The following is a 16,927-nucleotide window of genomic DNA, read 5'->3' on the forward strand; positions in this document are numbered from 1 at the left end:
CATGCTCTGCACAGGTCGGTTTGTGTTTGAAGGGCAGGGCTGCAGCCCATTTGCTCCCTGTAGATACAGGCTGCCTCTTGGTGAGAACAAGGCTCTGGCCCACGTTCCCCCCAGGTCCCTGGTCGTGACAGACCCTGGGGTTTCTTCCTGGTCTCCATGTGGCAGGGAAGCCCCTTTCTCTAGGGAACTTGAGCATGACAAACTATTTTTCATTGGCAATTATCTGATCTATTGTCCTTTCCATAACAATAACTGTCTCTCTAGAGTCACAAAGTCCCCGAAGGCATAGCATCAGAGGGAGAGAATAGAAAAAGGTACAACAGTGTTACAGACTAACACACTAAAACAGGAGTGGGCTACCCAGTGCCCTAGGTAGGCAGGCACAGGCAGCAGCCTCCTGAGAGGCCACCCTAATTGCTCTAAGCAAACCCCAAAGAAGGCTTTCATTTGGTTTTGGTTCTTAAATCCAATACTGTAAAGCAGCAAAAGACTTGAAAAGAAGGGAATGCTATTATTGAAGGAACATGGTATATTCACTTGCCTTGTACAACTGCTTAATTATTTCATTTAGAGCCAGACAATAAAATGCTTCCACATAAGGTTCTTTTAACACACTGACTGGGCAAAACCTGGTAGAAGAATAGTTTCTTTGTAGATACCACTCAGCTTTGGTTGGGACCATCTTTTGGCGCATGACTCTTAATAAACAGTTGTAAAATGAACAAATAAGAGAATTAGTTAACCAAACTAATTGACGCAATTTTCCACAGATTCCCCAACAGACATTTGCATTGTGTTTAGTCTCATTTTTGTAAAAAGACATTTTAAAAGAGGAGTAAAATAATGCTGATTATTTTAACAATACTTAATTATTTTAATTATTCTAATATGAGCTGGATCTCATATTACTTAAAAAAAATCCGTGACCTGTCATGCTGTATTAGCAAACATAAAATGTGTCTAGGAACATACGTAAATTGAAAACAACTTGGTTTTCAGCTGACCTGGTGAAACTGTCATTAGTAATTTTCCTGCTTTTCAAATAAGCAACAATACACATGAGTATCAAAGAACTTTCAAACAACAGAATAGGATAATTAACTTAGAGTGTAGAACAGAAGAACGTTTGCTAAAATAATGTATAATCCAAGAAGAAGACTTCTCGTAAAGTGTGAGCATTCCCTTTATATTTCTCTATCTTACTGCTAGACATTTAAGAAAGGAAAATCATACATATGGTGTTTTAACTGAAATGGAATTTTTCACTTTCTCTATTTAGTTTTTCCATCCCAGTTATTGGAATTTTCCACAAGGATTTAGTGTGTGAAATGTGGAACTTCCATACCATACAGGCAGAATAAATGAGCCAGTAAGAGATACTGGTATTGGGACAATTAGGTATTCACCTGTAAAAGGAAAAAAAATTCACAAAAAGATGTAGACGTGATTGACAACATACATTATAAAATCCAAAGCGTGTTCAGAAAACTTTTAATGTGTCTGTTTGCATATAGTAAGGGGTAACCCATGTCCCTAAACAGCCAGGAGAAAGGTGAGAAGGCATCCTGCTACGTGACAGGGACCCTGGCTTAGTGACAGTCTTTACAATCATCACAGCAGGGAGGAGGGGTCAGCAGTGGCCCTTTCTGTGTGCCATCAATTCAGTATCTCATTTTCCCAAGAAATGGGTAAGTCCCAGATTTCCTTCTGACTTTTAAAGGGAATGCCTGTGTCTTGTACTGGGACCAAACAAGTGCTAGGTAAAATACATCACCCAATTTCTTGCTCTTTCCAATTCGTAACCCTGACCTTTGATTGAGGCCTCAAAGCAGCGCCTTCTCTCTGGCATCTGCGGCAGGCTGGTCTGCCATCCCACTGGTGTGGAGGGGGGGTCGGGTGCTGGTAGATGCCCAGGGCCTGTCTTACAGCAGCCCGAGTGGATCCCAGAAGAGACTGAGACAGTGCGATTGGTGAGGAGCAGGGGGGTTCAGTTGGAAAGAAGTTTTGTTTGGCACCTGTACAGGTTTCTTTTCCATTAGTTACAGTTAACTTCTTTACCCTGAAATGACCTCCAGTTTCCTCCGCTGACCTCCCATACTGTCTCACACCATCCTTCCACCTGGATAAAGAAACACTTTTGTCATTCACGCCAAGATCCCTGGGCTGACAGGTGTGTAAAGCGATGTGCAGTTCCCAGTGACAAAGTAAGGCAAAGAATGTCAGCAGGCCCCAGGCTCCCCCAGAAGTCACAGAGGGCTCTCCAGCTGGATGTGAAATTTCTGCCTTGAGGTTTTGTATTAGCTAAGAAAGCCAGAAAAGCTCTTTAACGTTTCAAAATGTATTCTTAATAGAAACTTGGAAGGTACAACTAGCTTTTTCAAAGAGTAATGACAAATTTGGTCAAAGTCCTGGGCATAAAAGCCGAATGTGTCCAAGGTAAAATTTGTAAAGTAGAATGTTTAAACTTCTCTGGCAGTTGCAGAGGGTGATTTTCACCATTGGGAATATTTGTATTAGTTAAGAAAACAGGCAACAGGGTCAGCCAAACCTGATTTGAAATTCTTAAATGAGTTCACCATGGGGAAGTCATTTAATCTTTCACAACTTAGTTTCATGTCTATAAAATCAGGTAATACAATTTGTATACAGATTTGTCTCTACTTGAAGAAATAGTCAAAAGAGTAAGTTGTCAGTGGCAATATTTTAAGACATAAAATCACTGAGTCTTGTGAATGAGTGTTTTCTAGAGTAGATGGAAGGGTAAAGTTGAGAGAAAGTCACCAGAGAGAGCAAGACACCAAGTAGTGGGATAGAAAGGGAGGTAAATCTGATGACCACAGAATGGAGATCTTGTAGTCTTTTATACACCCTGCCACAGGGCCCACTATGGTACCCTGATCTTAACAGGTGCTGACTTATATTTGATGGATGAGTAAGTGAAAGAATAGAGCGGTGACAGTCATGAGGAACATGGAATATTGCATAAAATATTTTTAAAAAATCCTCCAAGATGTTACACCAGAAATTTATGTGTATATGAGATGTATCTGTAACACTCCACTCCTCTGCCTTCCAAAATGAAACAACCAGTCATAGAATTCAGGCAGGTTAACTGTCCTGGTGTTTCTTTTTTGTGGTCCAATATCCTTTGAACGTGCAGAGCAGGGCACATCTGCCATGTCAGTCATAGCCCTGGGGTCAGCACGTTCCTGGTAGAAGTCAAAGGGTAAACAAGAAGCACAAATGGGAAATACTGTGAATCTCAGAAAAACGTCAGGGTGGGATGTGGGAGGTCAGTGCTTTTGCTACTTGGTAGGGGACACATATTTATCATCCTTCGCGGGATATTTTGATTCCCTGTCCTTGCTCATGCAGTGCCAGTAACTCCCCGTGTAGGAGAAAACCAACACACTCCTGACTTTAAACTGCCTCAGAGGAATGGAACCAGCCTCCTTTCAAATCACTGAGAGAACTAAACTTTGGCTGGACCCTATCAAGAAGGGTAGTTAGTCTGATACCACCTGTGGACTTTCTTGGGTTCCATAAGCATGTTTTTATTCTTTTTAAAGCAAAAGCCTCTAATACTGGGTAACTCATGCATCATTTTTTTTCTTGAGCCTGCTAGTCATGTTTGCTGTATTATTTCTAGAAAGCATTGCCTTAGCCAGCAAATGAGGTGAACTTATTTCATTTTTGCCTGTATCCTTACGATTAAATCTAAGTAGGTTTATTTTTTCATTACCTGTATTTCCAGAAAACTTAGGGTTATATGATTTAAAGAATGTTTTCCTTCATTGTAGAATGGCTCTAAAGGACTGGGGACTTAGCTCAGTGGTACAAGCCCTGCCTGGCAATCATAAGGTCATGAGTTAGATCCCTGGTATGGGGGTGGGGTGTGGGAGGGTGGCAATGGAGGGGGATTAAAAACAAAAAAGGAGTAGAAAATGGCTTTAAAAGGAAAACCAATCAGTAAGGCCAGTAATGATTTACAAGGATACAAAGGATGTGAAGACATAGAATTAAGTGGGAGCAGGGTACGCAGAGCAGTTTAACCTGTCCTTGGTAACACCTTCAGTGTTAGGATCACCCTAGCTTTAGTCTTAGGCAAACCTAAGACCCAGAGTTAGTACCATTGTGCTATTATCTTCTCTGCAGCTGGGCACTGTCTTTGTATTTTCAGATGGCTCCAACTTAGCAGTGCACCAAACATTTCCATTTGTGTCGGAGATCAGAAGAGAGAAAAGGTGTCTTGGAAAAGCCCTTAGTACATTGTCTTCCTAAGATTGCTGTATCAAGGTTCCAAGAATTGATTTAAACATCAGAAATTCACTGTATCATAGTCGTAGAGGGCAGGAGTCTAAAACCAAGCCATGACACACTGATGCCTGCTCTGATGGCCCAAGCAAAGGTCCACTTGAATTTCCTTTTTCAGCTCCTGGAAGGTGCAGGAGTGTCTTATCCTGTAGACTGCTATCTTTTCCTGCTTCTCTAATGTTGTGTTCCTTCTGTGCATGGCTGTCTCTGTGTCCAAAATTCCCTTTTGGATAAGGACACCAGTCTTCTTAAGTCAAGGACATCCTATTGACCTCAGTTTAGTTTGATAATCTCTGAAAATATCCTATAGCTAATAAGATAACCTTCTGAGGTAATATTAGGACTTCACCATGCCTTTTAGGAGGAGGGAAAGGCTGGGTTAACCCGTGGAACCAGCTCAGAAGAAGTGATAATAATGAAAATTCAGGGACAGGAGCACCATGTTACTTGTGTGGCTGGTGGACCCGAGCAATTAGGACAGGAGGGCCTCAAGTTCCACTGTACCTCTGCAGAGTCAGGGTCACGTTTCAGCTAGATCCCCAGGTCTTTAGCTTTGAAAGTCTGAGAATATCTGTTCCAGCTCATTCACTGAGCAAAGCTCCAGGATCATGTGCCAAGAACAAAATGAACCATACTTAGTGTCAGGGACTCCGTAAATATATATATGCATGTACCAAGTGTGGACTACTGTCCTAACTCAGGTGTCACATCCATTCATTTGGAAAGGTAATATGGACCTCTGGAGGTAGTGACAGGAGTGCAGTGTCAGTCACTATTGGTTCTCCATACTGTAGATTATCCTTTGGTGTGAACCTCGAGTACCGTCTTAGGGAGAGAGAGATCAAATTCTTTGCTCTTAGCTTGCTTACTTGTGTGAGTCCTTTTGGTTAGTTCACACTGGTCTACAATATTCATCAATTTAGCTAGCTGACTCCTACAGTCGAACCCCTAAAATATGGCCTAGCAAGACAAAAATATCCTCCCAGAAATGGGGAGAGGGCATTTGAGCTCATGGTGTTGCCTTCTTGTGATGGAAACATTTGGCAAAGCCCTGCTTCAACTCTGCCTTCCCTGTCCTGTGACCTGGCGCTTCCCTGAAAATGCAGTCTTGCCAGAAGTTGTGGTTACATGAAGGCAAATGGGAAGGAAAAGGTTTAAAACAGAAGACACTGGATTAAACTTTGACCTGGAGTCCACTGGGGAGATGCTTACAATAACAGAGGAACAAACTTGTCTTCTCAAGAGGAACGCAGAGGCCACAGTCTCCAGGATACAGCAGCAAGTGACACAAGATTCTCCCCAGAGTCAGTTATGCTCAGGGCCCTGCACCCCTAAAATCCAGGCAGTCAGCAAGTGTATAGCATAGCATGCTCTGATTTTATTCAAACTGCCATTCCGTGATAGCAGGGTAGATATATTTCCCGACATGACAGTGAAGATTTCTGGCTGAAAATTAGAAAAAATGACTTCAATCTTCTGTCAAAATTATATTTAGTTTGGTTTCCTAAATAAGCATTTAGGCTTGGTCTTCATATTGCACAGTAAAAAAAAAAAAAAAAAAAAATGACTTAGAAAATCCTGGTTATCCTTCTGCCAGCATTCTTTATGGAGTGCCTGTAGTGGACAGAAAGAATGGCCGCCATCCTGAGTGTTTCTCTACTTTTTAAATACTTAATGCTCACAGCAACGCTGTCAATGACAGATAAGGAAGTTGCAAGGTTGAGAAAGTTGAGACAAAGGGAAAATAACCTCCAAAGTCAACTCTCGGCAGTTATTTGGGCAGAACCCAAATCCAATTCAGCGCCTGTGTCCTTGATCTTTGGGGATATTGGCTCTCAGAAGAGATGTGAAATCATTGTGAATGTATCTTTAAAAGTCCCACGTAGTGGCCAAGCATTAGCTCAGCATCATAAGCCCCTGCCTGACAAGCCCGAGGTGGTGAGTTCGAGCCCCAAAAGTCCCACGTAGCTACTTTAAAATATGTTTTTGAAATCTGTTGTTGCACAAACAGTCATCACTGCACATCTGCTACATCCCTTCCCTGTTATTCTGGAACTTCCATAAAGAGTGACCGTCTCAGGAATATTTGCCTTGGGATACAAACCAAGCACACTGCTCCCATGCCCTTCCCCTTGTAGCTCGGCCACGCCCCTGCTCTTTGGCATCCCTGTGGAACCCCTGGAGGGTGGTTCATCCGCTCTTCCCATTCATCTCCATTGAGGTCTTCACCTGTGTCCATTGCTGATGTCACCTATCTGCAGCTCTGAGGAGCACTCTGAATCTGGCATTGTTGCCTGAGCATGGTCCATGGCATTTTCAGGAACAGCTCCTTACCTGCAGTGACATCTGCTACCTATCTAGCATCTACTTAATTCCAGAGGAAAGGAGAAACTGAACAATAGGAACAAGGAACTATAGATGATAGCTGCCCTCGTTGTGTTTGGAAATTATAATGAAACTGGAAAAATTCAATAAGAATAAATGCACAAGTTATCTGAGACATTAAAATTAGCAATTTTTAAAACATATTGCTAAACCCAGTCCTTGAGTCAAGGTGTGTTTCTCAAATAAGAAACCACAAGGTGGGGCTTGGTGATCCACAGTGGTAATCTCAGCACTCAAGAGGTTGACGCAGGAGGATTGCTGTGAATTTGAGCCAACTCTGACCCACACAGTAAAAGTCTGTCTCAAAACAAAACTAAACAAACAAACAAACAAAGGAAATAGCTTCAAATTTGTGTAATAGGAGAGAATTTCTAGTTTACCTAGTTTCATCATTTATCAATACTATCTACCGAAGGTAAAATCCCTAATAACATTGTTTATTCTTGCATATTTTCTTTATCACTAGAGATAAACATGTAGGCTGCCTTGTGTGGTCATCAATTTGTCAGTTTTCAGATTAAAATAATTTACTCCGATGGCCAAACAGATGCTACACAAATGCTTCCAACCGCAGTTCACTTAGGAGCTACCAAGTGCCCCTGAGAAAAAACTGTTTGGCTGGAGAGAACAGAGAAAAAAAAAAATGAAACACAAAAAGCAAAAAACGCCAGCTAAAATAAGCTAAAATAAACTTTAACTTAAGAAAATAGGTGCTAAATTCAACTTTCCCAGAAGCTATAAGGGATCATTTTATTTATTTATTTATTCCTTGCGCTGCATGTTGAAATCCACCTTGAAGCTCTGAACTGTGTGAATAAAGCCATGGAGAGGAGAGAAGCTGCTGGAGGGCTCTGGGGCGACTTCAGCCACCTGCTGAGCCCCGCAGCTGCATGCATGGCCTCCCCACACCCCACAGCCTGGTCTGCCCTGCATTATTTGTGATGTTTGGTTGGTTTCTAGCTCACCACTTCTGTGTATCTAAGATGATTCAAGATTAGGTATTCAGCAGAAGGGAGCCTGCTGATGCTGGTTTTGCATATGAAAAGGAAGCTCCTCTGCCATGTAAATATTTTTAGTGATAAGGACTGTGATGAAACTGAAATACAGTTTCTGCAGATGAAAACACAACCTTCTTTTCTTACTTAGTATCCTGGCTCAGTTTGTTGGTAGCAGCCTTTCCATTGTTCCAAAACCTGGGGTCCTGCCACCTACTCAGCAGATCCTCTAAGACCATCCCAAAGTACCACTGACTAAGGGCACAACAGATGGAAAGGTGCGTCAGTTATGCAACTAGGCGACATGGAGCACTTATCACCTTAGGTGTTGTGTCACCTTTGAGTTTCTTTTTCTAAAGTTGCCAGAGAAACTACTAGATGTTTAAAAAAAAAAATGTCAGTCCCATTTTATACCTAATGTTAGCTGTTTTTCTAATGAGATCCATTTCAGGAGATTATTTCTGTTCCGTAGAACCTGGCTCTGTGACTCCTCTGTAGTCTCTATATTAAAAACACATTGTGTCTCATAATGAAACCATCAGGAAACTGTTATCATAGGGAAAGTACTGTCAAGTCCTTGGAAAGTATTCCTTGGCAATATATTTTAGTATTTGCCGGGCAAATTTTCTGTGGTCAAAGATCAGATACAAGGGAAGTATTTCCCTCTAACCGACCTCTATTAATTCCCTGAAGGAACACCAAGTACGTGGCTTATCTTGTAATTCTGGATGGGCTGGGCTGAGTCCCCCTTGACACAGCTTCTAGGATAGCAGGTCAATCCTTTGTCATTGTTTTAAGTGTGCAGACAGCTGCAGAACTGAAATAGAACTGAGCTACGTAATGCAGCAAGGTTGCTTGCATCTGACAGCATTTAGTCTTGTTTTGTTTTTTTTTTTTCCCTTTCTGTATTTTGTTTATTTATGGGAAAATATAAGCATACAGCTTTCGAGGCATATTTTTAGGTGAGCACACTCTGGTTCAAGTTGAGACCTCAACTTGAGTTAATGATTGCACCATAGAGAATGTATTAAAAGGAAATTTCTTAACTATCAGAAACTATATAGTGTTAGTGCTATTTATATTTCAAGATTCATTTATTACCAAGACCTTGGATAAACCAATGAATCTCCTCACTTCTCTCATCTACAACATGGAACAATAGAACTTACTTTATAGGGTTATAACCTATTTAGAATAACTCTTGGCTTATATTCATCCCATCTATGTATTTGATAATACTGTCATTGGCTTTTGCTAATAGCAGTAATTTGTTTATTTTTGTTAGCTTTTGCCAGAATGCTTCCTTCCAACAAAATGGGAAACAGCTGTGCAGCACATCTGTAGGAACATTAACTAGGTAAAACTGAGTTTTTGCCTGGTGGAAAGGTGGTGAGGAACCTTTCTTGCCTCTCCGAGTGCAGCTGGGCACAAACCTTCTGGAGAACACATTTCACTCCGTGGTGTTGCAGAAGTCTAGCCATCCTCAGGATCTAGGACACTGAGGAATTCTTCTGCAAAACCTGCAAAAATGATACAGCAAGGAGTTTTGAAAGCTAAACAATATAAATAATAACTGATGCTGTTCCTGCCAAGTAGTACACAGCACCCCAAGCATCACACACAAGCCCTTTGTCCTAGGTAAAAAATAAAGGGAAAAAAAAAAGATTAAATTAAGCAGCAATATGTCTCTCTTGAATTGTGTGAGAAATTCAAACATAAATAATTTAAAGAGCAAAATAAAGAATGGATAATAATAAGCATGAGAGAGAGAAGAGAGAGAAAGAAGAGACACAGAAGAGAGAGGGGAGAGGAGAGAAAAGAGGGAAAGAGGGAGAAAGAACAGAGGCAGAAAGAGAGAGAGAGAATTTGCAAATTAGGAACTGAGATGTGTTACGTATTGTACTAACTCCCCACCATGAATGTCACCGTATACTTCAAACATCTACTAGTAAAAGAGTATTTGCATATGGAATAATAAAAAAGATTTTGCCAGTTGAGCTCCTGCATGGATGTAAGTGATATGAAAGGGTGTGTGTGTGCCCCTCTATAGGAAATTTCAGGAATTTTCTTGGAGACAGAGCAGCCGGGATTCTGCCCCCACACAGCCCTCCCATCAAATTTTGTAGAGATTAGGTGGGAATTTAAGGACCAAGTTCCCTCTGTCTGCAGATCGGGCTCTTTTTCATTCCCTCAAGATTTGGAAGTTCCAGAGTCAGAGTATCTAAGTTCAAATCCTGATCTGCCACTTTCTGCCCGAACAGTGCTGGGCAAATGCCTGCACTTGTTTCTTAGCATTTTCATCCACAGATCAGAGTGGCTCATCACCATCACTCTCCTGTCTAAGCGTGAAACAATGTAAAACATTTTTAGCATTGTTATTATAAGACAATAAATGAAGTCTTCCTGGTCCATGAAATGGATGAGCCATTTCAAAACTGCCACTTCCCCTCAATCTGGTGTCTAAAATGCCGGGCAGTAAAGAAAACAACTCATTTATTCCATGGTGGTGAGTTCAGCCCAGGAGAGAAACAGACTGGAGACACTGTATACAAATCAGCTGTGGCAAGATCAGTCAACATTGTTTGTACAGCGCCTGTGCGGTCTGGATCGCCAGCTGTCTGGAAAAAGAACATAGCTTCCTTTTTTTGTTGAATGTGGTCTGCCAGCCAGCTGGCATGAGGAAGGAGGCAGGGAGCTTGTGTGAACCAAGTGGCACGTTCTGCCAACTGTGCGCCGAGCTTTGCTTCCTCTGACGCTCCCGACCTGATGGTGTATGGTAAGGTTCCCTTGGTGTTCGCATAGTGCACCCAGGGTTAGCATCAACACGGCCATAGCATTGACTGCTATCCATGGGCCCTCACATTGCCCAGCTGGGGCTAGCCATAAAAGTCAAAAGTTTTACATCGAGATATTTAAAAACTGTATAATCAACAAACCGTTACCATAAATGGCTCCTGGTCTTCCCCATCAATAATTTAACCAAAAGCCTTTTGTGATTCTCTTTTTCATTTTTTCTTCTATCCCTTTATAATTTGTCATATGTTTTTCTTATTACTAAGGTAGTGATGGAGAAATAAATTGTCAAAGGGGAAGATATGTAACTAAGCAAGAAAATTTAAATGCCTGGAAAAATAGAAAGTACATAGGCGTAAACGTATATTGGATTTGTTTCTTGTAAGAGCCTAAGAGTTAAGCTCATGAGAAGTGATGCATTTCCCATTGTTTACATATTTTTACAATATGCATGTTGCCATTTGAATTTTTAGGGTTGTCATTAAGGTTTTAAAAGATTGGATTAATGGAGCAGTACTATTTTCTGTTTAGGTTAACACTGCTATTAATATGTCACAACATTAGACCGTTCTTTTATTGTCATTACATAGCTAATAAAATAAAAATAGATGAACAGAGTTAAAAAGTGGATCAGGGAGTGGGGAAGCTGCATCCTCTCTTCGTTCTAAGTTCTTTCATTAAAGGGGAATTACAGGTAATGAAAGGCTGAGCCCCAGTAAGAGGCAGTGCTAATCCCTAACTAAGATGCAGATAATGGGACGGGCCAGGAATTCACAGTGAGGAAAATTTGATAATAAATTCATCATCCTGTACTCTAAGGTTTTTAATTCATTCGCTGCAGATCAGAAGGCAGACTTGTGTTTTTAATAGTTCGTGTAAACGGGGTTCCACACCCAAGTAATGTCTGGAGAAGCGCATTGTGCAAAGTTAGAAGGATTTCAGTGTCAATAAAATCAACGTAAGAGGACCTGTGTTTTCCCACGGGATAATCCGATTTCATCACAGTAAAGTGCTGAGAAATATTGGAGGTGCAGCTTGCGGAACAGTGAACAAAAATTTTACAGTGTGGAAGTTAACAATGAAATGTATAAAATGTCATTACTGGGTCTATTTTTAGTAACTGAAGAATAATGAAATAGAATTAATGCTTCCAGCAGCCCAAAACATACCTTGACGGAGTGTTTTAAATGTGTCATTACTTATCAAATGTCACATGGGTCCTAGTGGTTTAGTTTCATCATGAGAAGATGGAATGAGGGCAGGGGTGGAATTTAGGAGTAGGTCCTGTGTCAGCCCCATTGCCACAGAAAGTAGAACAGATCAGGTGAGGTAACCAGTGTTTAATGTAACCTCCATTCTGGCACACATGAATCTCCCTTACCAACATCACCATTATTAGTAGGATTACTATATAATAAGTTGCGGTACATCTTTATGTAACAGGTAAATTTTATAGAATAGATTTAGGGATTCAGAAGAATAAAACTTAGTAAGTAGACATTGGTGCAGAACAGTAAAGAGACAGCCTTTTGGCTAGAAACAGCGAGTCGAGGGACAGCTCTGGACCCACACAGGCCATCTGTGGTAAGCACCGGGAATGACTATGTCCTACGTCTCCACTTAGTTACACAGTGATGCTCTGAGTTTATGGAACTCAGCACATTCCAGATTGTTCTACTATTCAACAGTGTTGGTAGCTGTTAGTAATAAGCGCACTCACATGCACATGGACATACAGACACTGCACAGTGTTGAGTAATTTTAAAAGTTGTTGAATTCTGTGTTTAAAACAGGGGATAGAAAAAGAATTTTAATTTACCTTTCTTCAGTAATGGTAAGAATGTGTCGTATATCAGCTGCAGAGGCAAAGGCATTTTCTTTTTGAGATAACAGATGCCCAAAGCAGATACAGATACTTGAAGGGTGGAGGATGAGAGGCTGGAGAGGCAGGAAGGACCAGCAGCCACTAACCCTGATCATTGCTCTGTTGCTTGACGATATTTACACAGGGGTGTCACTGAGCAGTTGGATCTCATGGTGTGGCTCTCAGTGCTACCTGGATTGTTTCATGCTTTGTAAGATCTAGGACTCCACCTTTAATGGGACATCATGAGAAGAGTCCACGGTACTGTGAATTTTGGTAATCAAAATTACCAGCAGTGTATGGACAGACAGGAAACACTATTCTAACTATTCCAATATTCCAGCATATTTACCATTCATGGCAATTTTCAACCAGAACTATTTCACCCAACCTACATAAAATGCTGCCATCAATATGAGAATTCTGTGGTACACATAGAGTTGAAAGCCAACATTATGGTATATTTAGAGCTTAAAGTTTTTATTCACAACAATCCCTGGTTCTACTGTTTCGTTTTAAAGATTGGAAAACCGAGGCCAGTGAGATTAAGTGGTTTGCTCAAAGCCTTAGGGCTGGAAGTAGCTCTGCCCCTTTCCACTCCTGCCCTTCCCCAAGCCTGGACGCACCCACCACTACTGCGTTAGTGCGTTGAGACAGCACATTACTGTGTGGATCTGTAGGCATCTGGGCATTTAAATACAGTGCATGCATTTCTGTGCCTCTCAGATTCTCTCTCTTCATTACAAATTGTGCTTCCATCATTCAAGACACCGTAGTGTGCACCTCACTCAGGAAGAAGCACTTAACACACTGTGTGTGTTAAATTGGTAATTAATAATGGTAAGCTGTGGGTTGGTTTATGTTAATGAAGTTAAAGAAAATGAAGCAAAAGAGTCAGAGCTACTGTAGCTGTTTGTGGGTTATTCTAGGACTCAAATTTTTCCCTAAATAACAAAGATCTCAAGTCAACAGTAAGACCAGGGCAAAGCTTGTGTGACTACACGAGGATGTAACAATTTGTTAGTGATGGTATTTTTAAGTAAAAATAGGATTTTTAATTAATTTTGTATTTTACTTATTATGGAATTGTTATCTATTGATGTAGCCAGCAGAAAATCGCAGCCTCGCCTGCGGTCTGTGCTCTGTTTCATGTGTGGGACTCAGCACCCACCTGGTTAAATCAGGATTTGCTTTAGTGAGGCATTTTGCTGAGAGGCACTGTTGGTACCGTGCTCAGTGCTCCTGCTTTAGGGTAAAGCCAGCAGTACAACCACATATCACCTGTGCCAATCGTGAGGCTTGAGGAAGTGTTTTCTGAAGTCAGCTCTCCCACTTTCCTAGTGGGGTGGTTATAAAGCAATCAGTGAATTGTCACTGATGATAATGACGTTATTCTTAGACATGGAATTGTGGTTACCAGGCAGCATTCACTCTGCCCTGTTTGTGTTGAATAAAGATAATTTAGAGAGATTCTAGTGTTCTTGTCACCCCCGTGCCATGGATATCTGAGAGAAAGTTGATTTTTATACTTATAACCAGTTTATACCAGTTTTGTATAGTTTGTTTGCTGAAATGTTAGACAATATTCACCTTTTAGTCATGAGACTGTCTTTAAAACTGTTATTTTCATTCAAGGATGAGATATCACAAAAAGATTCACAATAATTTCTTATTTCTTTTAAATTTTAAAGTAATGGAAGCAGATTTTAATAAAGTATTAAAATCATTCTTCTTACTTCTATGAAAAAATAAAACAAAATTTCATGAGAAAATAGAGAGTAACAATGATATAAATATATATTATATAGAAAGAGACAAACACATATATACAAATATACACACACACACACACACACATAGAGAGAGAGAGGAGAGAGAGAGAGAGAGAGAGAGAGAGAAAGAGAGAGAAAGACAAAGAAACAGAAGATGGATAACTAGGAAATAGGGAGAAGCTCAAATAAATCCCCAAATTATCTATTCTGTTGACACAAAAGCACTTTAAAATAAATGCTAATTTGTTTCATTTACACTACTAATTTGTTCAGTGGAAAGAAAGTTCTTGCCCTTTGGCTTCTTCTCCACAGGAGAGAACCTTTCTTTGTCTGTGACTTGTACTCTGAGTCACATCTGGCCATTCTTGCAAGGTCACATGTAAGCCAGTTTGTAGTTAGCCCCTCGGAAGCCTAGAATATATTTCAATCCACGCCCTCTAACCTTATTCACCCCGGGAAGCCTGGGATGCTAGTTGGGTCTGGAAACAAAAGGGAGGAATTTTAAGGGCCAGGAGCATTATGGGTTATGGTTGGAATTTCTGAACATCAGATTTTTACTGTGACTTCCTCAGGTACATTCAAAAATAATCAAATAAGTTAATTTTTATAATAATACTTCAGTATTCATGTTTTATTATTCAGTTACAATCTGCAATGAAATTCACCGTTATAGGTCTTCATAAGGTATTTTAATCAGTGGACACTTGATTGGTCCATTTTTAATCTAACTATCGGTCATCCACTGATCTGCGTGACATGATAGGACTATTGCGGGTACCTAGAGTGTATCAGTGAAGTATACTCACAGGGCAGTTTTCCTGGGTAACACTACAGATGGTTAATAAGTAACAGGGCACTATATGCATAAAGGAGCTTAATGAAATAAATGTAAATTATGCCCAAAGCATGAGGGCCATAAAGACAGAGCCAGCAGAGTATGGGAGAGAGAGGAATGGGTGGAGCGGGCCGTGTTTATGCAAAACGGCAAGACAGACTCTTTCAAGATGAATTTTGAGCAAAGGCCAAGAGAACCAGTGTGGAACGAGCTTTTCAGGTGCAGAAAACTGGAAAGGCAAAAGTCAAGGAGAAAATGGACCCGGCATCTTGGAGGAATTACACGGACACCTGTAAGTGGGGACCAAGGGTGGCAGGGCAGAGGTTAGGGCACATGGGGAGCGCTCCCGGTGAGACACAGGGTCTTCTGTCAAAGCATCAGAGATGACAGGATGGGCGTGGCGGTGTCTGGGAGGTGGCAGTGCCACAGACTCACCCCACTCCAGCTCCGCAGTTTAACATTGCCAAAGAGTAATGTAGGCTTCCGGAGGGAGAAGCCCACCGAGGAAGTCCAGGGCAGACTCAGGAGAGCGGAACCTTGGCTGTCTAATCTGTGCTTGGTCTCTCCTCTCACTCCTCTGGGCTTTCTGCACATGAGGCGACTCTGCTGTCCACTTCCGAGCCCACGTTCAGGAACGTGTGGGCTGACAGCCGAAGTCGGAATTTGGTCAGTGTGTTCTTATGAGATGAAAGGCAGTCAGCTCTAAGGTCCATTTACACTTTTAAATGGTCTGAAGAGCAAGTCCTTGAAAATATGATCAATTCAGAAATTCTGTCCCTGTGAACAGAAATCTCAGGGCAATTTGTAATAATCGACATTCTAAACATCTCAGACAAATAGCATTTTGAACTTGGGCATTCAAAATTTTTCCCTTGGTGGACAATATTTACATTCAAGTAGCTTTTTAGACAGTGGTACTGTTGGATTGTAGCTACTGTCAGTTCACAGAAAGAAGGTGATGCTTCCTGTAGTGACATGTAAGCCTGTTTTGTGAAAATTTTTCTTGCCTCTGTACATGCTTTTGCCGTCCGTTCCTGCTTCATTCACAAATGGAAGGTATTACGTAGCCTAGTTCTAAATTGAAGCCTTTTTTAAACGAAGGTTCCAAGTTTTGTTAATTCTCCCCTGGTTTCCTGGTTCCATTTCCCTGCTTTCCTGCTGCCTGAGATCAGCTGTGCTTCTGACCCTGGGTGCTGTCACTTGGAGTGATGTTTGCATGGATGACTTCACAGTACAGGACTTGGATCCGCAGCCGTCCTTGTTATTAGTTCAGAGTCCAGTAGGCAGCATTTCCAAGGGAAGGCAAAAATACTTAGTGAGCTTAAAGTTCTGAAATTGTCCAAAGAACAAAGGATTTTCCAGGACTTGCACACTTTCCGTGATCCTAGATCTGTGTTAACTTTGTTTTGTTCTTACTGAAGTAGTGCCCTGGGCCAGAGTATTGTGGGTCAAACCCAGCCCATTTCTCCTGAGGACTGCAGCCAATACTCAACACAGAGCTTTCCACGTTGAAGAATAGTTTCCTATGTTCTGCCTTCCTTGACAGTCCAGTAGCCTTGTGAGCTGGTCAGTGAACAATGACCAGCCTGATCAGAATGTGTGTGTGTGTGTGTGTGTGTGTGTGTGTGTGTGTGTGTGTGCATCTTTGTGTAGAAGAATGTGAGCCTCTAAGCAAGAAGGCAAACACAACTCTCCAGCCTGTCAATCCAAGGACTCTGCCCTAACCATGAAAGCTCAGTTGACTTTTTATCATTTTAATTGATGGAGTTTGGGCTTCTGTGCACATTTCTGTATAGGCTGCATCATTTGTGCAGTATATGTTTATTTTTATGAGATCTCTCTTTCAAGTTATCTGTAATATTTAAATTTCCTATAGCATGCCAGAGAGTTCCAGGGGCTTCAAAACTTTGTCACCACTTGTTATTATTAGTCTTTTTAATTTTTGTTAATGTCAGCAATTTTAGTGAGT

At 41.1% G+C, this 16,927-nt stretch overlaps 1 protein-coding gene across 8 annotated transcripts in view; it reads left to right on the top strand.

The window, feature by feature from the left end:
* Positions 1 to 16,927, top strand: part of Arhgap24 (Rho GTPase activating protein 24) — a 705,487-nt gene that overhangs the window by 576,412 nt on the left and 112,148 nt on the right. Inside the window, exon 1 of one of the 8 annotated variants that reach the window (XM_063249373.1) lies at positions 14,261 to 15,250. The exons of the other annotated variants lie outside the window; for them this stretch is intronic. The gene's annotated coding sequence lies outside the window, so the exon portion shown is untranslated. Of the gene's footprint in view, positions 1 to 14,260; positions 15,251 to 16,927 lie in introns of those variants that run through there. 8 annotated transcript variants of the gene reach the window in all.

Source organism: Cavia porcellus, unplaced genomic scaffold (genome assembly GCF_034190915.1).
Source record: "Cavia porcellus strain 051 isolate PalLab524CR breed Dunkin Hartley unplaced genomic scaffold, mCavPor4.1 scaffold_5, whole genome shotgun sequence".
NCBI classification, from domain to species: domain Eukaryota; kingdom Metazoa; phylum Chordata; class Mammalia; order Rodentia; family Caviidae; genus Cavia; species Cavia porcellus.